Below are 23,109 nucleotides of genomic sequence, written 5' to 3' on the forward strand. Positions count from 1 at the left end.
CATTCCATATTGGTCAGTGAGGGAGAGACATTCCGATCCTGACCAAAAGTTAAAGGACCACATAAATTTTCGCTGGTTGCCTGTTATTTCTGCTTTGCAGCTTAAAGGTGGACCTTTTGTTCACTGTGTTCTCCCGGATTCCACTTGCAGCTAACACATGCATCAAGGAATGGCTGCTCATTTCAAAATTAGAACAATGTCTATACAGCAACAAAGAACATACAGACATTTCTGCTTTTTTTCTTTTGTGCCTAGAGGTGAGTATACACCTTTTTGTGTAAAGTCTCCTACACAGTGTAGAGTTAAATCTTTCATCTCTTTAGGGCTTCTTGATACTACATATCTGCTTTATTTTGGTTTTGATTTTTCTTTCCTTTTCCAGCGACATGTTGCCATTTTAACTATGATTGATTATCTTTTTTGGGGAGCAAGACCATAACTTTAACTTTTCTTGGAAAGACAGAAACCACATATCCCCATCACCCAGCTCCCTCATACTTCACTCCAACCCTTGGGCAAATTAAGTGTAAGGAAGGCTGCTTGATCCCGTTCATAGGGAAGAAGAGAGGAAAGTAAACTAGGAGTTAGAAGATGGAGGTTTTAGAGCTATGTCTATTTCCTTTGCCGTAAGAGAGACAATGGATGATGCTTGTCTCACTCTATTGTAACAATAAAGGCATGTAAAATAAGCTTTAGGAAGCTGTCACATATAACCCATCAGCAAGGACAAGCTGTGATTGCTGTTATTTTATTATTAACCAGATTAATAGACTTAACATCTGTCCTGAAGGATACATACCAAGCATTTCACAAGGTTATGGGTCATCTTGCCTTGTGCTAGCCTTGAAATAAATTAGACTTGAGAAAACAGGAAATGAATATTCTAAGGTATAACAGAATACATACAGAAGCACCATAGGGATATTGCTAGCTATTCTGGATCCTTGAGCAAGACCTGAGATACAAGGGCCTCTTGGGGGGTATCAAGAACAATGGAGAGAAAATGAGGACCCTCTTGGAAGGTGCTCTCCCTTCACTCTTTCTCTTCTCTGCTTTGTGCTACACTCCTCATAGGTCAGAGGGAGTCAGAATGCAGTCTCTGGTGAGGTAACCCCTTGATCCACATGGTTGTATGTAAATCCTGTGTTTATGGCACCCTAGAGAGAGTTGGTGGTGCTCTGCAATTTCCGGGGCTTTAGCTTGATAGACTGGGAAAAACCCTAGGTAGGAGCCATGAGTCTTGGTGTTAAGACTCAGAGTTCTACTTACTAAATATTTGATCTTTAGCAAGTTAGTCAATCTCTCCATCTTGGTTTAGTTATTTTAAAAATTAAAAAAATTGAGGTATAATTTACATATTACAGTATTCAGCCTTTTAAAGCTATACAGTTAAATAGTTTTTAGTATACACACAGGGGAGAAGGTGATGGCACCCCACTCCAGTACTCTTGCCTGGAAAATCCCATGGACCGAGGAGCCTGGTAGGCTGCAGTCCATGGGGTCGCTAAGAGTCGGACATGACTGAGCAACTTCACTTTCACTTTTCACTTTCATGCATTGGAGAAGGAAATGGCAACCCACTCCAGTGCTCTTGCCTGGAGAACCCCAGGGACGGGGGAGCCTGATGGGCTGCGGTCTATGGGGTTGCACAGAGTCGGACATGACTGAAGCGACTTAGCAGCAGCAGCAGCAGTATACACACAGAGTTGTGCAACCATCAACACTTTCTAATTTCAGAACTTTTTAATCACAGGAAAAAAAAATCCCAAACACTCATACTCATAAGCAGTCACTCCCCATTCCTCCCTTCTCCCAGCCCCCAGCAACCACGAATCTACTTTCTGGTTCTATAGATTGCCTATTCTGGACATTTTATATAAATGGAATCATACAATATGTGGTCTTTTGCGTCTGGTTTCTTTTAAACTGCATAATGATTTGTAGTTTCATCCAAGTTGTAACATGTACTTCATTCCTTTTTATGGCCTGATAGCATCCGATTGTGGTTCTTTATTTAGTCACTCATTCATCCATCATCACTCACTTTGAGTGAACACCTACTGTGAACCATCTTTGTCCCAGGCTCTTGGCACATCGATTCATGTTTATTCATGTTTATTACATGAATAAATGAAGGCACACGTTGATTCATTTATACTGACAAATCATTGAGGTTAATGGATTATTTATGAGTGTTTTAATTTTGAGAAGTGTTTGTCTTTATAGGTAAAAGAAGAGCTGAGTTAGCCTTGTTAGAAGCATTGCTTCTAGAAGCTTCAGCCTTGTTAGAAGCATGCTGTTCTCTATTCTGTAGGATTTTTTCTTATTGTAATCATTTTGTTTTGAAAAACAGCATTATAAATTCATCTTTTTTTAATAATATGCAAAAATGAAAAAGTGAAAGACAGAATTCATGACCCACTCCATTGCCTAAAGGCCTGGGTTATTTAGCTATTTGAGCAAGCAGCACAATGTGGTTTTATGCATTTCCTAACACAATTGTACAATTGTGTGCAGGAAAAATTAAAAAAGCATTATCCTCTCTACATGATATTGACATTTCCAGTTGAGTTGGTTTTTGTTCTAAATCTGAAGAGCACAGGGCATGAAATAGGGTCTGAGGAGACCTGGGTTCTTATTTAGATTCTGCCTCTGGGGCCTTCTAGGAATTTAGGTAAGAAGAGGGAGGGGGGCGTACATTACTGGCCTGAGAACCATGCGGTAGTTGTACAAAGTCTCATACTCAGAGGGGCCCATGTTGACTTAATGCTTTGTTGTAGCTGTCTTGAAATTCTTAACCATTTTGAACAAGATGACTTATAAATTATGTACTTGGTCCTGGAAGGAAGGAACATTTGTTAAGGGTCTACTCTGTACTGCCCACTTAATCTGAACCTCCAGCCATTGTTTTAAAAAATGTTTATTTTTAAAATAGGAGGACTAGATTTCATGTTCTTTTAAGGTCATCTCTATGTCTAAAATTCTCTAATTCCAAGTTATGTAAAATGTTCTAGTGAAGGTAGTGGTGTTTTGCCAACTATTTTTGGTTTTTTTAGAGATTCATCTTGATTGTTATGTTTTCCTGGAAATCTCCCTTAGTCCAGTGTAGTTTAGTAACTTTTCTTCTGTGCCCCATGCTCCCTTTGCATTAAGAGTTTATGGAACAGATTTTATAGATTAAAGCCAACTTCTGTCTCTCCCCACTGCATTTCCTGCTCTTTAAAATCAGGTCAGTTCAGTCAGTCAGTTCAGTCGCTCAGTTGTGTCCGACTCTTTGCGACCCCATGAATCGCACTTTGTCATAATCACCTTGTAACTTACAAAATGCTACATATGCAAAGCTATGCCCGTAAATGTAGGTTAAATGAATGATTAGCTGAAAGACTAAGAATCCTATACAATTTTTGATTTTGAACTTAAATTTAGAAGCAACCTTAAAACCACTACTTTTACAGATTTCTGTAAAGAAACTGGGAAATGCTTCTTAAAATAAGCAAGATTAAAGAGTTCAGTAGCAGAAGTGAAAATTCAGACTTGCCAGTACATAATGTTATTAGAGATGAGGAACACTAAGGCAAATGCATAGCCCACAACAGTCACTGGCATACAGAAATTGAAGGTATATATAATGAGAAGCTAAGTCAAGACATTTTCCCAAGTAACTTCAATCTAAAACACTGTATCTTTAAACTGATATATGTATAATAAGAATCTAATAACAAAATAATACTAATTCATGATTAAAAGGTAATCAAAAGATTTAAAGGGTATAAAACTAAAAAGTTCTTTTTACCCCAAGCCACACTCTTATTTCCCAAAAATAGTCCCCAATGAGAGTTTCTTGAGTGTCCTTCCAGAAATGCTTTTTGAATAGTACATTATACAATCTTGTTTCTGTACAAATAGGACTGTATGTATACACAGTTCTTTTGCATTTTTATTTAATAATATTTCTTAGCCCTTCTCTCATATTGGTACTTGCTGTTGTTATTGTTCAGTTGGTAGGTCATGTCCGACTCTTTGTGACCCCATGGGCTGTAGCACCCCAAGTCTCCCTGGTGCTCACTATCTCCTGGAATTGGCCCAATATTAATACGTGTGGATTCTCTTTATTGCTTTTTAAGAGTGTATAGTGTTCCACTGGAGAAGGCAATGGCACCCCACTCCAGTACTCTTGCCTGGAAAATCCCATGGATGGAGGAGCCTGGAAGGCTGCAGTCCATGGGGTCGCTGAGGGTCGAACACGACTGAACGACTTCCCTTTCACTTTTCACTTTCATGTATTGGAGAAGGAAATGGCAACCCACTCCAGTGTTCTTGCCTGGAGAATCCCAGGGAAGGGGGAGCCTGGTGGGCTGCCGTCTATGGGGTCGCACAGAGTCGGACACGACTGAGGCGACTTAGCAGCAGCAGCAGTGTTCCACTTCATAGTTAGAACATAGCTGATTAAAACAATGCCTTCTGATGAAAACTTTTGTTGTTTTCAATTTGGGAGAATTACATAAAAGCATGGGCTTCCCAAGGTGGCTCAGTGGCAAAGAATCTGCCTGCCAATGCAGGAGATGAGGTTGGATCCCTGGGGCAGGAAGATCTCTTGGAGAAGGAAATGGCAACCCACTCCAGTATTCATGCCTGGAAAATCCCATGGACAAAAGGGCCTGATAGGCTATAGTGCACAGGGTCACAAAAGAGTCAGACACGACTTAACAACTAAACAACAACAGCACAGAAGCAATATAAATATCTTCACATAGGAGTACATCCACAGATTAAATTCCCAGCAGTGAGATAGCTTGAAGTCTCTCTGATTTGATATGAAGGAAAATCCAATTCAGTTACCAACTTTGTAATATAATGTTTATAATGACTTAGAGACAATTACGGAGAAGGCAATGGCACCCCACTCCGGTATTCTTGCCTGGAAAATCCCATGGACGGAGGAGCCTGGTAGGCTCCAGTCCATGGGGTCGCTAAGAGTCAGGCACCACTGAGCGACTTCACTTTCACTTTTCACTTTCATGCATTGGAGAAGGAAATGGCAACCCACTCCAGTATTCTTGCCTGGAGAATTCCAGGGACAGAGGAGCCTGGTGGGCTGCCGTCTATGGGGTCGCACAGAGTCAGACACGACTGAAGCGACTTAGCAGCAGCAGCAGCAGCAGAGACAATTACAAACATACTTGATTATTCTTGTCATGAAACTATTTTTAGGAACATTTCCCAGTTGGTATGAATTTCTTTCTTTAGAGTAATTCCTAACTTTAAAAAAAATTTTTTTTTCGAAACAATCAGTCTGTATACTATTGAAGAGCAGCTGAAACTGTCTGCTTCATCAATGTGAAGAATGGGGACTGGAAGTGAAGCCTCGGTGAAAGGGGAAAGATTGTAGGATGTTCCCCAAGACTGATTCTTCTTAAAGTTGATTAAATGCAAAGATGCATATTTGTCAGTTTCTGCTTGAAATTAAATACATATTTATTTCTACATATCTTCCTATTATTTCAGCTTATAAATATATTTGCCAAATTTATAGTGGCTTCCAAAGCATCAAAAAAAAAAAAGAAAGGAAAAAAAAGTCACATATAGGAAGGATGACAATAGATACAGACTGTAGTAAACATGGGCTTCCCTGGTGGCTCAGACAGTAAAGAATCTGTCTGCATTGCAGGAGACCAGGGTTTGATTCTTGATTCAGGAAGATCCCCTGGAGGAGGAAGTGGCAACCCACTCTAATATTCTTGCCTGGAGTATTCCATGGACAAGCCTGGTGAGCTACAGTCCATGGGTCGCAAAGAGTCAAAACTAAGGCATTTTTGCCTTTGTCTCATGACTGATTGTCTCATGTAATCCTGCACGTGGATTGAATTGCTTTCAAGAATGGTAGTTAACAGTAATATGAAACAGAAAGGCTGTAGCAATGGTTGGGTTGAGCCTGCTGTTAGCCAGTTTCTGAGCTGAGAATTAGGAGAGGGAGGGTCTCTTCAATAAGCCACAAATACTCTGTGTGTGTGTGTGTGTGTGTGTGCACGCGCACACACACGTGTATCTCCCTAAGTAGAACTTGAGCCACTCAGGGTTCTATATCCTTCTCTTTCATTCATTAATTTCTCGTGTGTCTACTATGCTAGGCAGTAGTGATACATGGTCAGTACCAATATGTAGATAATGAGGAATTTTGAATGTGCCAAGAAGGACAATAAAGAGTATAAGGAGAGATGAAAACAGGGTCACACTTATACTGATTTTGAAATCAATAAAAGACATCTCTGAGGAAGTAGCATTTAGCTCAGACCTGAGGCAGAAGCAGAAGGTACACAGGAAAAGATTTCAGGCAGAGGGATAGACTAAGCCTGAGGTAGTGAAGAGCTAGGGAGAGTTTAAAAACAAAGAAACAAACAAAACCGTGTCCCGCATCTGGAGAAATACAACAGGAATAAGGCTGGAAGGCTTACAGACCTTATCCTTGATCATTGTTGTTGTATGGTCACTAAGTCATGTCCGACTCTTTGTGTCATAGACTGTAGCTCACCAGGCTTCTCTGTCTGTGGGATTTCCCAGGCAAGAAGACTGGAATGGGTTGCCATTCCCTTCTCTATGGGATTTTCCAAACTCAGGTTTTTTTATTTTTGTTTGTTTTTTACCACTGAGTCACCTACCCTTCCCTGTCCTTGTTAGGACTTTTAATTTGAATATATCATTATTATTACTCTTTTATATCTTACTAATTAAGGCTGTAATATAATCTGATTTGTATTGTAAAAATTTCCCTCTGGCTGGTTTGTGGAAAATCAAGTTTGAAGAAAACAAGGGAGATTTGTTTATATTTGTTATAATAGAGCACATAAGAATGGTGGCTTGAATTACGTGATAGTAAAGAGAGTTGGAGAGAAGTGGGTAAATTTTTGACATATTTCGAGGGTAGAATTGCCAGGACAATGTCATAACACCTCTGGAATTTTTCTTTTAACGTATCAGTTTATTTTGACTTTGCTATTCTAGAAGACTCTGGAAAGATGGAAAGCTATTTTTTTCTATTTCTCCTTAGGAAAACAGGATTTTGCTTATGACAACTAGGTAAACTGAGGCACCCTGAAGGATTATCCCAAAGGGAGAGAAGCTCTAAGGTTTGGTGGAGGAGTGTGTATGGAAAAGAGACTGGGATCTCCCAAGATTTGAAGATGTAAGGAGGTGAGTGATTTTATTAAGTGCATAGTTTATTTCAATTAGATACGATGGGGGCCAAGCTCTGCTTTCATAGGGCTCACTGGAGATGGAAAGATCTTTGATGGAGGCCATTGTGGAGGCCAGTGTGAAAAGTCTCAACAAAAGGGCCCCAGCTCCAACTTTCCACAGAGTAACTAGAGGCAGCCGCATGCAAATGGACCCAAGCTTAGACCATGTGCCCTTTGGCGATGAACTAAATTTTCTAGTTAGATTTCCATCTCCTTTTAAGCCATTTCTATTCTCCTACCATCTTTGGAAGGGAAAGGGACACTTAAACACTTCTGAGATGCAATTTCTCATGACTGGAGGATAGAGGCCTAAGCATATTTATCTAATTGTAAAATAAATAAACACAAGTATGTCTATTCTTATTTATGTACCTGATACTCTGGGCATTTTAAACAAAAACCAGACATTAGTTATTACTGTTAATGATGATAGTGGTGGTCAGCAGGCAGGTTTTAGAGTAGTATTGGCAAATGCATCTGGAGAAAATATTTCTGGAAAGGGGCTGTGGCTGGCGTAAACAAGGAAACAGCTGGGGAGCAGGTGGTTCTCTTCACATCTGGGAGCCACTAAACCCCGTGGTAACAGAGGCATTCCATATGGTTCTACCCCTTCCCCAGTGGGATTAGGCCCTGCTCCCCATCCCAGCTCTGGGCACTACTTAGGTAGGATTTCAGCAAATAGGCAGGCTTTCAGCAAAGATGACACTGGTGGAGAAGATGCCTCACCATTAGCGGATCAGGGACAGAGGTTCCTGCTTCATTCCATACAGCATGGCCTGGGTGAATCTAGTCCAATCACTTTAGCTTTACAGAATAATGCAGGATACAGTGAAATAGGTACTCATGTCTTTTGTGGGAATATAAATTGTTTAATCTTTCTTGAGGGCAGATCTGATGATATCTCTGCATAATCTTAAAATGTGCATTTTTTCGCCTCTCTTCACTGTAAAAAAATTAATCATAATATTGACTCATTATGTATACATGGTCTTTTGTTTGTTTATTTATTTGCTTATTTATTTGTGATAAATCCTTAGAATGTACCACCCCAAACAAATGCTCAGATCTTGATGGTAACTGACACATAACCATAAGATCTCTGGATTTTATCCTCTGCTTCCTTCCTCTCTGAGGTAATCTGGATTACATATTCGTCATCATATAAATGCTTTCTCTTTTATATAGATATTTTTGGTAGCATTTGTATTTCTGAAATTTTAATTTTGGTGTATATGTACATATGTAAATGTGTATATTTAATCTTTACAAAATTATTTTTAATTTAATAATATATTGCTAAGATATGGATCATGTCACATGATAGTTTGATGAACTTCAGTTGGCTGATGAATTGTATCACATTGTATTCAGCACAGCTGATTCATACCCTCTCCTTTTTTTAAAAAGATAATTTTACTTATTTATTTTCGCCTGTACTGGGTCTTCGTCGCTGTGCAGGCTTCTCTCTAGTTGTGGCAAGCAGGAGCTACTCTCTAGCTGCTGCATGCAGGGCTTCTCATTGTGGCGGCTTCCCTTGTAGAGGAGCACAGTTTCTAGGGTGTGCAATACTTATGACTCTCAGGAGCACCGACTCAGTATCTGTGGCACACGGGCTTAGTTGCTCCACAGCATGTGCGATCTTCCTGGATCAGGGATCAAACCTGTGCCTCCTGCACTGGCAGATGGATTCTTTACCACTGAGTCACCAGGGAAGCCCGTGTCCTCTCCTTTTGATAGGCATTTGGGCTGTGTTCAATTTTTGTTGGCTCAACCCAAACATTCCAGTAAAATATAGTCAAAAGGTACAAACAGGCATTTCAAAGAAGATAAATATATAGCTAACAGAAGTATGAAATAATATTTAACATCAACAGAGATCAGGAAATAAAGTGAAGGTGATGAAGTGCTAGTCGCTCAATTGTGTCTGACTCTTTGCAACGCATGAATTGTAGCCCACCGGGTTCCTCTGTTCATAGAATTTTCCAGGCAAGAATATTGGAGTAGCCATTCCCTTCTCCAGGGAATCTCCCCGACCAAGGGATTGAACCCAGGTCTCCTGCATTGCAGGTGGACTCTTTACCATCTGAGGCACCCAGGGAGCCCCAGGAAATGTAAATCATGATTTTAATAAAATAGTATTTTACAACCATTTGCTTGATAAGCATGAAAAAGTCTGATTGACAGTACCAGGTGTCAGAGAGGATGTGGATCCAGGGATCACTTATAGATTATTAGGGGAATTTGAGTTGGTGCAACAGTTTTGGGAACAGCTTTACATTATCTCATAAAGGAAAGTCTTCATCTATCCTATGACTAGGATGACTGATTATATATTGCCCAAACCAAGACACTTTTGAGAATAAAAAGGGGCACTAAAAGGATGAGTCCCTAGGTCAGCTGGAATTAACTGGGACTGCCTGGGAAAACTGAGCCATACGGTCCTTTATCCAAGACTTGGAAAGTCCACTCCCAGGAGACACATGTTACATCTGCTGCATAGGAGTCCTGTATAGAATGTTCAGAGCAGGCTTCTTCATGTGAACAAAATCCTGTGCAGAGCCTTTCACTCAGCAATGCAATATCTAGGAACTTACTGTTCCTTGAAAGAAAAGCTATGACCAACTTGAAAGTGAAAGTGAAGTCTTGTCCGACTCCTTGTGACCCCATGGGTTGTAGCCCATAGACTTTTCCAGGCAAGAGTACTGGAGTGGGTTGCCATTTCCCTCTCCAAAGTAGATAACATATTAAAAAGCAGAGACATTACTTTGCCAACAAAGGTCCATCTAGTCAAAGGTATGGTTTTTCCAGTAGTCATGTATGGACGTGAGAGTTGGACTGTGAAGAAAGCTGAGCGCTGAAGAATTGATGCTTTTGAACTGTGGTGTTGCAGAAGACTCTTGAGAGTCCCTTGGACTGCAAGGAGATCCAACCAGTCCATCCTAAAGGAAATCAGTCCTGAATATTCACTGGAAGGACTGATGCTGAAGCTGGAACTCCAATACTTTGGCTACCTGATGTGAAGAACTGACTCCTTGGAAAAGACCCTGAAGCTGGGAAAGATTGAAGGCAAAGGAGAAGGGGACGACAGAGGATGAGATGGTTGGATAGCATCACTGACTTGATGGATATGAATTTGAGCAAGCTATAGGAGTTGGTGAGGGACAGGGAAGGCTGTCATACTGTAGTCCATGGAGTTGCAAAGAGTTGGACACGACTGAGCAACTAAACTGAACTAAACAGAAGAACTTACTGTAAGGAGAGGTTACTAAGAACAAATATTTATCTACTATGTCATTCATCAAAGGATTTTTGTAATACTGAAAATCTGGAGACTATTCAAATATTGCCTATTCAGGCTTGGTACTGTGGTACATTCATAAAATGTATTTTTAAGCAGTAATTTAAGATTAATTGTGTATATAAAGAGATCAGGAGATGAATTTTACAGCACAATATTCGTGGATTCCTAGGAAACAATCTTTAAGTTTGCTTCTCTCTGGGCTTCCATGGTAGCTCATTTGGTAAAGAATCCACCATGCTCACCTCACCAAAGTTTCTTCTGCATCCATCAAAACTTATATCTCTTGGACAAAATACTACTGCTTAGATGGCCATAAACATAAATTAGTTTAATGTCATAGTCTGACTCCTTGATTACAGTCACTCAGCAACTTACTAGGAGAATCCTAACACCTTAAGTGCTGTGAAGAAGATGTAAAAAGACTACTAACTATGTGGATTAGAAACGGTGGGGAGGTAAACACTTAACTTTTCAAGGACTTTGAATGTGTGGGTCTTTGTCAGAGGAGAGACATTTACCTGAGGAGAATGAATAAGTCTGTTTGGAAAGGAGGCTTTCAGAGCCAATATGGAGTCAAAGGGCAATAGAGTGAATCCCATTTTCTACAATAGCAGGAGTTTCTCCCCTGGTCAACTGCCAAATGGAGAGTTGTCTCTATTTCTGATGAGGGAGGCTGAAAACTCAGAGCTATGCTACAAAGCCTTCAGAATTATGAAAACTCAGGTATGGCCTATTTCTGGGTAGGAATAAATACTAGGAGTCTAGGTTTCCACCTTCTGGTGCCTGACTAAGCTGAAACACCTCTGAGGCAATGGTATGATCCGGGAAAGTTTAACTCCTACTGCCTACAACACCCTCCTGACCCCATTAAGCTCCTTAAACTCGTGGAGACTCCACAGCAGCTCTTCCAGTGATGGGACTCCACCCAACTTTGGAACTCCAGTCCAAAGTTCTGAGGTGGTTTGGCTGAATAGACCCTGGATAGCCCGGATAGACTGACCAGATTACGGACTTCACAATGAGGCAGTGGTAATCGTCAAAGAGGTCATTGTTCCCTGGATCTTTCGGGGGCTCCATCTTTCTGTTGCAGTTGGAGTTGTTCAGTTGGCTAACGATAAAAGACAAACAAAAACGCTCAAGGCACATAGCCCCTGTGACAGTAGCTAGGCCAATCTTGGCGCAATTAGTAATCATAACCAATATATTAACCACTGTTTACTGGTTCATTTCCTTTAGGGTCAGACACTGTATGCATAATAAGTACATGATACACATTGTCTCATGCAATTTTATGGCTTCCCTTGTGGCTCAGACAGTAAAGAATCCACCTGCACTGTGGGAGACCAGGGTTTGGTCCCTGGGTCAAGAATATCCCCTGGAGAAGAGAATGGCAACCCACTCCAGTATTCTTGTCTGGAGAATTCCATGGACTGAGAAGCCTGGCGGGCTATAGTCCATAGGGTTGCAAAGAGTTGGACACGACTGAGCAACTTACACTTTGACTTGACATGCAATTGTTAAGAATCCTACAAGGTATGCTATTATCATCTCCAGATGAGAAAACTGTATCTCAAAAAGGTTCAATAACTTTCCCAAGTCCACAGCCTAGTCAAGAAATCTGAACTCAGGACCATCTGAACCCAAAATCGTATTCCTATTCACTGCAGAATGTGGCTTCCAACGTGTATATGGCAGAGCATTTCATTCTTTCTCATTTTATGGAAAATGTACTTATATATACTCAGAGCAAAAATATTTTGTTCTTAATAGCCTTTAAAATCATCCAGACAGGGACATACATGCTAATTGTGTAACCAGATATAAATGGTGTTCCTTAATAGTTGGTTGACCAAATGACTACTTAGTTCTAATAGAAAGTATATTATTACACCTTCTAAGAAAGAGGGCTAATAAGGAGTTCTATTGATGACAGCAATCTTTTTTTAAAGGAATACCTAATCTGATGCCAGGAATCTGATAGAACCTTGAACTGTGGGTATACTTTGTTGTTTAGAGAGCCCTCTTCGCTTGTGAGGATCATGGCTTTAATCGAGGCTTTGTTCTAAAACCTGCAATGATGATTGGGAAGAATAAATTTAGTCTACAAAAGAGTCACAGACAGATTTGATGTATAAACCTTAGTGTTCCTTTCTCACCAATTTAACTCCACTGAGGGGAAGAACTTAACATAGCTCTCATAATAACACTTGTCTGTCCACGATCTTGTAATACTTTCCCTCTACCAACAAGAAAGGAGGAGTTATTTCTTGATTGAACATCTACACTCTGTCTGCTGGGTGCTTTTTCATAGATTATTCTTTTAATCTTTACTTTAGAGCATCCCTATGTGGTAGGTTTATCCACGCCAATTTTACTATTAAATACCTTACCTCAGTCTTTTTTTCAGAAAGAAAAAAATAATAGGTAGCTAGAGTGGAGAAGTAAACAAGAGTCAGTTCAGTTCAGTTCAGTCATTCAGTCGTGTCTGATTCTTTGTGACCCCATGAACTGCAGCACGCCAGGCCTCCCTGTCCATCACCAACTCCCGGAGTCCACCCAAACTCATGTCCATCGAGTCAATGATGCCACCCAACTGTCTCATCCTCTGTCGTCCCCTTCTCCTCCTGCCCTCAATCTTTCGCAGCATCAGAGTCTTTTCAAATGAGTCAGCTCTTCACATCAGGTGGCCAAAGTATTGGAGTTTCAGCCTCAACATCAGTCCTTCCAATGAATACCAAGGACTGATCTCCTTTAGGATGGACTGGTTGGATTTCCTTGCAGTCCATAGGACTCTCAAGAGTCTTCTCCAACACCACAGTTTAAAAGCCTCAATTCTTTGGCACTCAGCTTTCTTTATAGTCCAACTCTCACATCCATACATGACCACTGGAAAAACCATAGGTTTGACCAAATGGACCTTTGTTGGCAAAGTAATGTCTCTGCTTTAAATGTTTTAGAGGCACCTTTTCACTTCAGGAACATCAAATTAATGTCATTGAAAATAATAGTGACATATATTTTCTGTTCCTGGCCTTTTTTTTTTTTTTTAACCTTTAAAGGATGAAGGCCTTGACATTAAATAGCAGGACTGACACCCACAAATTCCAGGTCTCCTTCTGACTTGGCTGAGTCTATCTTGTTGGTCTTGGTTTTCTGTCAGAGGAGGGGAGTCATACATATTTACCCCCATGGCTTTTACAAGATACAAAAAACAAAATAATATCTATCTAAATCACTGTTTTGAAATGATAATAAAAAGAAAAACTGCATTGTGATTCTCTCTGCCTGCTAGTTTCATTACCCGAGGTCCTTTCTTCTGTTCTTTAACCACATCTGAGGCTAGAATATCTGAACAACTATATTCCTGGAAACCAGTGACTTGCTTGGGTCAGAATGCATGAGGTGGGACTTCCCTGGTGGTCCAGTGGTTAAGACTTCAGACTCTGAATGCAAGGGGCCCTGGTTTGATCTCTGGTCAGGGAACTAGATTCCACATGCAGCAATGAAGATCAAAGATCCTGTGCGTCACAAATAAGACCTGGCACAGCCAAAGAATAATAATAATTATGATTATTTAAAAAAAAGAATGCATGAGGTGATCATTTTGGTTTAAGTGAGAAGCCTATTTGTGACCAGGAGTCTTGGCCCATTTTCCTTTCATTTCCATTTCCTATATTTTCCAGATTAGAAAATTCTTAGCCAACTATTTATAATATACTTACTGAAAAATTTACTGTTTTATTCGCAAAGGTTTATTTTGGGGACCTACAAAGACTGTTTATTTAAAGATTCTAGAAAAAGAAGAATTTGGTGTATCTTTAACTGGATGTCTTATTTTGGAGAAATATGCAGCAGGGTTGGATCCACCCCAAAACTGCCTGAGTGGGCTGCCAGCGGCTCTGCCCTGGGGTGGCGCTTTCTTCTTGGCTGTATCTGTGGAATGTCTCCCCTTTCTCCCGCGGGTGCCTATGTCTTCTTTGAGATGAAGTGGGCCAGAAGAGAAATGGCAGGACCAGAAGCAGGGCCTCAGAGAACAGGGGAGTGAAAGTCCAGAATCAGCACAGGTTACCAGCCATGTCTTTGGAAATGGAGAAAAGCAAATTGAGCATTATCGTTTCAGCCCCCAAATGCTATAATCTGTGGCATGTGCCTGGCCACAGTTGCACACCATGACACCAGGGAAGGAGTCTATGGATGACACACCATGGGGAAGGCCCTTACTTCCAGCCTTGATATCCAAGTGCATATAAGTGTCTGAAGATAAAGAAGAATCTGTCATTTATAGGGGCCATTTAATTTTGACTGTTCTCTAAAGACATTGTGGTAGCATAGCATGCTATAGAGAATACAACAAATACCTATAGTGCTGAGTTATTGAGTTGTTTAAATAGAGAACACATCCAACTAGAGTAACTTGAAGTCATGAGGATAAGAATTACTTAAGATATGAGAGCAGTCCAAGTGTCCATCAACAGATGAATGGATAAAAAAGATGTGATACACACACACACACACACACACACACACACACACAGTGGAATACTATTTGGCCATGAAAAAGAATGAAAATTTGCCATTCACATGGATGGATTTGGAGGGCTTTATTCTAAGTGAAATAAGTCAGATAGAGAAAGACAAATACTATATTATATCACGTATATGTGGAATCTAAAAAAGACAACAAATTAGTGCATATAATAAAAAAGAAGCAAACTCACAGATATAGAGAACAAACTAGCAGTTACCAGTGAGGAGAGAGGGCAGTAGAAGGGGTAAGTGAGGGGTAGGAGATTAAGAGGTACAAACAATTAGGTATAAAATAAGCTACAAGGGTACATAGGCTTCCCTCATAGCTCAGATGGTAAAGAATCTGTCTGCAATGCAGGAGACCTGGGTTTGATCCCTGGGTTGGGAAGATCCCCTGGAGAAACAAATGGAAACCCACTCCAGTATTTTTGACTGGAGAATCCCATGGACAGAGGAGCCTGGCAGGCTACAGTCAATGGAGTTGTGAAGAGTCGAATACTTCTTAGCAACTAAATCACCACCATAAGGATATATTGTACAACAGGAGAAATATAACCAATATTTTATAATAACTATAAGTTATAAAGTGAAAGTTTCTCAGTTGTATCCAAATCTTTGCAACCCCAAGGGCTATTCAGTCCATGGAATTCTCCAGGCCAGAATACTGGAGTGGGTAGCCTTTCCCTTCTCCAGGGGGATCTTCCCAACCCAGGGATTGAACCCAGGTCTCCCACTTTGCAGGCGATTCTTTACCAACTGAGCCACAAGGGAAGCCCATAAATGGAGTATAACCTTTAAAAAATTGTGAATCACTGTACTGTATACCTGCAACTTATGTAATATTATATATATCAAGTATACTTCAATAAAAAAATTTCTTAGCTTCTCAGGTTATACATGGAGTACATAAAGACCCAGAAACTCAACTCTAGAAGACATCATAAATACCAAGAAAACAGGAAAACTAGGATATTGCTGAGAAAGAGCCTTAGTCTGAAGTATGATGTCTTGATTGGTTGTTTCTTTGTCTTCTCCATGCTGATTCACAGCAGATACTGGTTTCCCCTATTGTAGATGCTATCCATTTACAGCATACATCAAAGGTCATTGACTTATTCATATCTTTTCTTCTAGCCCCAGGAAAACTCTTAATGATGTTTATTTCCATTCTTTTCTTTATTCCATTTCTGAGAGATTTCTCTAGGGACAACCTTCCTGGACAGAGAAACTTGGGTTGGCTTAGGAAGCTTTTTGAGATGCAAAAGCATTTTTCAAGTATCAGCTATCTTCTAAGGCAGTGGTTCCTATACCACCATCAGCAGCAGCATCACTTGAGAATTTGTAGAAATACACATTCTTCGGAACCACTTCAGACCCATGTGAATCAAGGACTCAGGGTTGTGGATCAGCACTCCATGCTATAACAAGGCCTGCACGTGGTTCTGAGACCACTATTGTAAGACACGCTTTTCTCCCTGGGCTGCTACATACCTGGGGATGTATTTTATTTGAAAGGTAGCAGTGGGAGAAGCAATCACATGTGTCAGGGTCCAGTTGAAATATTCTCTTTGGTCACCTAATGTATTTTCTTTTCCTCTGTTCTTGATTAAAACAAAACCCAGTTTCATAATGTGGGAATCTGAGGGCTTAGTGCTATAAAAAATACAGCATCAAAATCCTTTTCTAGTAGTGTACAGGCTCTAAGAGGCAGATCATATAACTTTCCCCGCAAAGGCCAACTTCAGATACTAGACAAGCCACTCCCCAACCATCACTCGAATCAGTACCCTTTGCCAATGCAATCACAGGGGTATGATTAGACCCTTCCTTAAAACCAAATGTGCCTTCACTGAATAGGTTATTAAAGTACAAGGGCTTCCCAGGTGGTGCTAGTGGTAGGAACCTGCCTGCCATTGCAGGAAACATAACAGATGTGGGTTCGATCCTTGGGTTGGGAAGACCACCTGGAGCAGAGTATGGCAACTCACTCCAGTATTCTTGTTTAGAGAATCCCATGGAGAGGAGCCTGGCGGGCTGCATTCCATAGGATCACAAAGAGTTGGACACGACTGAAGCAACTTAGCACCCATGTAGTAAAGCACAGAAGGGTGTCCCTCTGGGTTTTATTTATATAGTACTATGAAATCTTAGATGAGCCAGCACTATGGAAAATGTCCACATAGGTCATTGTCAGAAGGGATATATGGAGATTGTTTGTGGTTTGCTTAACTGAGACTCCAGAGGCATCTTTAATCTTAAACAAGCAGTTGTGTTTGACTCTCTGACTTGAGCCTTGGCGGCATTGCTCAGCATCTGATTAGCTTTGGTGGAGTGAGTATGGAAGGCTAGTCTTTCTTCTCATTCAGAAGCATGTGCATGATGTAGAGCTGAAAGAGTATTTAGACACCATCTAGACCTACTGTTTAACATTCAGAAAACATGGCATGTGGTCCCATCACTTCATGGGAAATAGATGGGGAAACAGTGGAAACAGTGTCAGACTTTATATTTTTTGGGCTCCAAAATCACTGCAGATGTGATTACAGCCATGAAATTAAAAGACGCTTACTCCTTGGAAGGAAAGTTATGACCAACCTAGATAGCATATTCAAAAGCAGAGACATTACTTTGCCAACAAAGGTTCGTCTAGTCAAGGCTATGGTTTTTCCTGTGGTCATGTATGGATATGAGAGTTGGACTGTGAAGAAAGCTGAGCGCCAAAGAACTGATGCTTTTAAACTGTGGTGTTGGAGAAGACTCTTGAGAGTCCCTTGGACTGCAAGGAGATCCAACTAGTCCATTCTAAAGGAGCTCAGTCCCAGGTGTTCATTGGAAGGACTGATGCTAAAGCTGAAACTCCAATACTTTGGCCACCTCATGCGAAGAGTTGACTCTTTGGAAAAGACCCTGATGCTGGGAGGGATTAGGGGCAGGAGGAGGAGACAACAGAGGATGAGATGGCTGGATGGCATTACCGACTTGATGGACATGAGTTTGGGTGGACTCAGGGAGTTGGTGATGGACAGGGAGGTCTGGCATGCTGCGATTCATGGGGTCGGAAAGAGTTGGACACGACTGAGTGACTGAACTAAACTGAGACCTACTGTTTACAGACTTACATAGAAGATGCATGTCTTTGAACCTTTGAGTAATTAAAGACACTCAGCATAATTATCACATTGTATTGTAATTGTTAGTCTACTAGGCTGTCATCACTGCTAAATGTGAGGTCTTTGAGAGTGCAGACTTCATTTTAACCATCTTTGAATCTCTGGTAACTAGCATAATGCCTGGTACACAACAGATTCTTAAAATTTTTTATTAATGATGAATGCAAAAACATTGAATTTAACCTCTGGATCTGTTTGTAGAGACTCTCAGTAAGATAAGCTACTGAAATGGGCAGGTTTTATTAGAACAGACATCTGGGTTTCCATTTGGAAACCTGGATATATAGTTTATCCCACCTATTTGTTAAACATAGAATTATAGCATCTTAGATGGGACTCTTAGATGACCTAGCAATGATATCTTCATTCACTGCACTCATTTTAGAATTACAAATAGCAGCCTAGGCAAGATAAGTGATTTGCCTAAGGCTCTACGGCTTATTACTGGGTGGTGAGGCCTTGGCTAGTACACAAATGCCCAAAGTTAATGCTTTTGCTCCTCAATAGATGCTTTGTCTTATCTTCTCAACCTACATCATTTTCATAACTCAAACCTAAATTTCTGAAAGGTATAAGAGTTATTTATTAGGCCATTTTCTTCAAGTCAAACATAGTCTTGAATATTATCCATAAAATCTTAGATTTTGGAAGGGGCCTTAGAGATTTTTGGTCCAACTTCAGTATTTTTGCCTGGAGAATTCTATGGACAGAGAAACCTTGAAGTTTACTTTGAGCTCACAGAGTCAGATACGACTGACTGACTGACTAACACACACACACACACACACACACACACACACACATCTCAACCCAGGAAAGGATCTCCTTTACAAACTCCCTGATAGAATGACATTTAGTCATAGTCTGAAACCCTTCAATAGTGGCAATGTCAATACCTCATTTTTGAACTGATCTAATGGACACAAAATTCTTCCTTTTATTTAAGTGAAATAATTGCTATACATTTTAATGCAATAACTACTGACATCTAAAACTATGCAGAATGGATCTAAAACTTCTTCTTGGCAGTTATTTCTAAATCTGAATATAATTTTCATTATCAACATTAATCTCTTCTCCAACAAAGCATTCCTTGAATTATTCTTCTAAAGGCAGACTTTCTACAACCACTATCATTCTGGTACAGCCTTTCTCTGACTATTTTCCAATTTGCCAATATCCCAATTTAGATGTAAAACCCCAAGCTAAATATTTTAGATGTGGTCTAATGGATAGGGAATGCAGTAGAAGAATTTGCTTCCTTTATTGTATGTCCTAGATTTTGTTAAGTAAGTTTAAAATTGTATTAATTTTTTTGTCTGTTTGTCTTTCCTGTTGTGTTTTAGGTCAGTGAAAAATTCCAGGTCTTTTTTTTTTTTTTTTTTTTTTTGAGTGGGGAAGAAAAGATTCCTATTATATTTAATATTCCCCAGTAAATTCTAGATGGATTAAAAATGTACATGTAAATGTAATAAAAGCACTAAAGGAAAACATTATATTTTATTTGGAGATTTGAGAAGATATCTTAAGTTGACTTCCAGAGACCTAAGTCTCACAGAAAAAAGATTGCTACATTTTGTTAACTAAACTTAATAACTTCAATATGGAAAACATCGTAGATAATATTAAAGAATCGAAAACTGAGAAATATGCTTGCAAAATGTATGAAAGGGGTTAACAGACAGTATCAAACCACAGCTTGTGAATCAACTAAAATAAATGAAAAAGGCTATGAATAATTGAATAACAAACAAAGAAATAAAACAACCCACAAACATGTCATGAAATGTTCAAACAAAATAGCTATCAAAGGTGCTGGCAAAATTAGACTAGTAAAAATGAAAACATCCAATTTTCTGTGTCAAAAAATATCTGACAAAACTGGCTTTCTAACACACAGCTGGTGGGACTGTATGCTTGTGTTAATTATTTTTGGATAACTTTAAAATGATGATAAAAGCCCAATAAAGCAATAACCATTCTTCCTATGATATGTCTCAAATTTATCTTAAGAAAAATACTAAAGATGTGATAAAGAGTGTTATTATAGGATTAATTATTATATAATAGGAAAAATAAAGTTCTAACAATAGGAATTTGGTTGAGTAATGAGTTCAATGTCCATAGCTATAAAACTGATGTTGTAGAAATATATTTACTTCACAATATAATGATGTTAACCTATATGACAAAACAGAGTGGTGACATTTTTATAACTTATGTGTGTATGATTGCTGCTGCTGTTGTTTAGTCGCTCAGTCATGCCCGACTCTTTGGGAAACCACAGACTGTAGCCTGCCAGGCTCCTCTGTCCATGGGATTCTCCAGGCAAGAATACTGGAGTGAGTTGCCATTTCCTTCTCCAGGGCATTTTCCTGATCCAGAGATTGAACCTGTGTCTCCTGCTCAGCAGGAGGATTCTTTACCACTGAGCTACCTGGGGAGCCTGTGTGTATGATACATATGTACTAAAATTGTACTGGGAATTAACATACCACAAACACATCTCTTCTTGTGTTCAGAAATACTAGTTTTATCAGTAAAATAGATTATGATAAGTAGGTTATGTAGCAGTAACAAATAATCCCAAATCACAGTGACTTAATACAACACCCAAGTCTCAACAACAAAAGATGAGTTCTTGCTCATGTTACATACAAGCACAGGCTACAAGAGGGGGCTTGATCATCACATTCACAGCCAGATGGAGGCTCCAAGAGTTTCCATTGTCACTGAGGCAGGAATAAAGGATGGAACAGCTTGAACACTGCATGAGACTTTTGTTATTTTGTTAAAAGAATATCATAAGGCCATGTCTTACTTTCACTTGAAGAGGAGAGTGAATAAGCTGGCTTGAAACTCAATATTAAGAAAACTAAGATCATGGGACCCAGTCCCATCACTTCATGGCAAATAGAAGGGGAAAAAGTGGAAATAGTGACAGATTTAATTTTCTTGGGCTCCAAAATCACTGCGGACAGGTTAAACTTAAAAGACTCTTGCTCCTTGAAAGGAAAGCTATGACGAACCTAGACAGCATATTTAAAAGCAGAGACATTACTTTGCTGACAAAGATCTGTCTAGTCAAAGCTATGGTTTTTCCAGTAGTCATGTATGGATATGAGAATTAGACCATAAAGAAGGCTGAGCACCGAAGAATTAATGCTTTTGAATTGGGGTTCTGGAGAAGACTCTTGAGAATCTCTTGGACAGCAAGGAGATCAAAGCAGTTAACCCTTAAGGAAATCAACTCTGAATATTCATTAGAAGAACTGATGTTGAAGCTAAAGCTCCAGTAGTTTGGCCATCTGATGTGAAGAGCCGACTCATTGGAAAAGACCCTGATGCTGGGAAAGATTGAAGGCAAAGGAGAAGGAGGCGGCAGAGGATGAGATGGTTAGATAGCATCAGTGACTCAATGGACATGAATTTGAGCCAACTCCGTGAGACGGCGGAGGACAGAGGAGCCTGGTATGCTGTACTGTATGGGGTTGCGAAAAGTTGGACACGACTGAGCAATTGAACAACAACATCTCACTTCACAAGGAGTAAGCAAGTGTAATCTTACAGTGAGCTTGAAAAGAGTTGCAGTTTTTGCAGACAGTTCTGATGGCTATCATACTGGCATTTTTTTCTTCTATTTGCTTGTTTGTATTTCTTGATTTTTCTAAATCAACCTATAGAATACTTATTATTAAAAATTCATGTTCAGACATGTGTCCTTAATCATAAGTTTGTGAAATGTAGGTAATTAAATTTATCACCAGTTAAAATATTTCTCAATCTTAATCTTGATTTTATTAACCAACCTATTTTTCCTCCCAGCTTGGTGCTTTCAGCAGTTTTAAAAAATGTCAACTAAATCATCATCAACATACCAGACAGAGTAAATCCTGTGCCTGACATGCCAGAGAGACTACTCTTTCCAAAGGATGTGGATCTGCTAAATAACCCCCTTTAATAGATTTGTTCAATCAGCTCTAAATCAATTTCATTGTGTTTTCATGTAATCATGTAATCAGTTTACATTCTGGTTCTTAATCATATGATAACAAACTTTGTTAAATCTTTACTGAAATAAAAATTGAATTCCTTTTTGGCATTCACCTGACATAGTGTTTTCTGTCTGACAAAACTTGATTTTAACCAACTCCTTTGGGACAAAGGCAAGATATTCTGACCGAACTGCACATAAATTGGCAATATAATGTTCAGTTGTAGAATCTTGCTAAAGATAAACAGCAAGCTTATTAGTCTCTAAATCAGGATTCACTTTTCTATCTCTGGAGTACAAGTACACCCATAGTTATGCATGTTTCTCTTAAACATTTTCTTTTCCTGGGAGTTCACTGATTGGTCTACAGGTTTATTCTGAATAATTTGGACCAGAAGACTTCAGCACACTGGAAGGAAATGTTTTGTCTTATCTCCTAATTTTGTCCTGCTTCAGTTCCTTCCTAACAATGCTCATTCTATGCTTTCCTTTTAAATAATTTGTCACTACTAGGAAAAGTAGAAGTAAATTCTGAAACAAAGTGGACACTTTAGATGTAATTTCCTGTTGAGATGATCTATTTCAGGGAGACATATTCTAAACAATGGTGATCACCATTTGGCTTTTCTACTACTACCCAGCAGAGGATTTGCACATCTTCATTGGAAGGCTCCAGGAATCTCCTTCTGAACAACAAGGATTTTCCCATGACCTTGATGCTGAAGCCACAGACCTCAGAACTCCCGGAAGCACAGTTTTCTAGAAATAAACATGTAAAACAAGAACTCCCAAATTCTGAAATACAAAGAGCTTTGGAATTTTAGAAAGCGCTGTCCTGGAATAGCCTCTGGGGACAGAGGAGGACAAAGCAGATAGGAACTAAGA

The 23,109-nt window shown here is 39.6% G+C and overlaps 1 protein-coding gene and 1 long non-coding RNA gene across 13 annotated transcripts in view; one reads left to right on the forward strand and one right to left on the reverse strand.

The window, feature by feature from the left end:
- Positions 1 to 23,109, reverse strand: part of PHLDB2 (pleckstrin homology like domain family B member 2) — a 241,188-nt gene that overhangs the window by 167,821 nt on the left and 50,258 nt on the right. The gene's annotated exons all lie outside the window — the stretch shown is intronic.
- On the forward strand, positions 101 to 22,336 carry LOC147380017 (uncharacterized). The gene is made up of 3 exons (XR_015165998.1): positions 101 to 257; positions 7,046 to 7,188; positions 22,056 to 22,336. It is a non-coding gene; the product is annotated as an uncharacterized LOC147380017 (long non-coding RNA).

This window comes from Bos grunniens, chromosome 1, assembly GCF_055505025.1.
Source record: "Bos grunniens cultivar Pamir isolate PY7600 chromosome 1, Bosgru_T2T1.0, whole genome shotgun sequence".
NCBI classification, from domain to species: domain Eukaryota; kingdom Metazoa; phylum Chordata; class Mammalia; order Artiodactyla; family Bovidae; genus Bos; species Bos grunniens.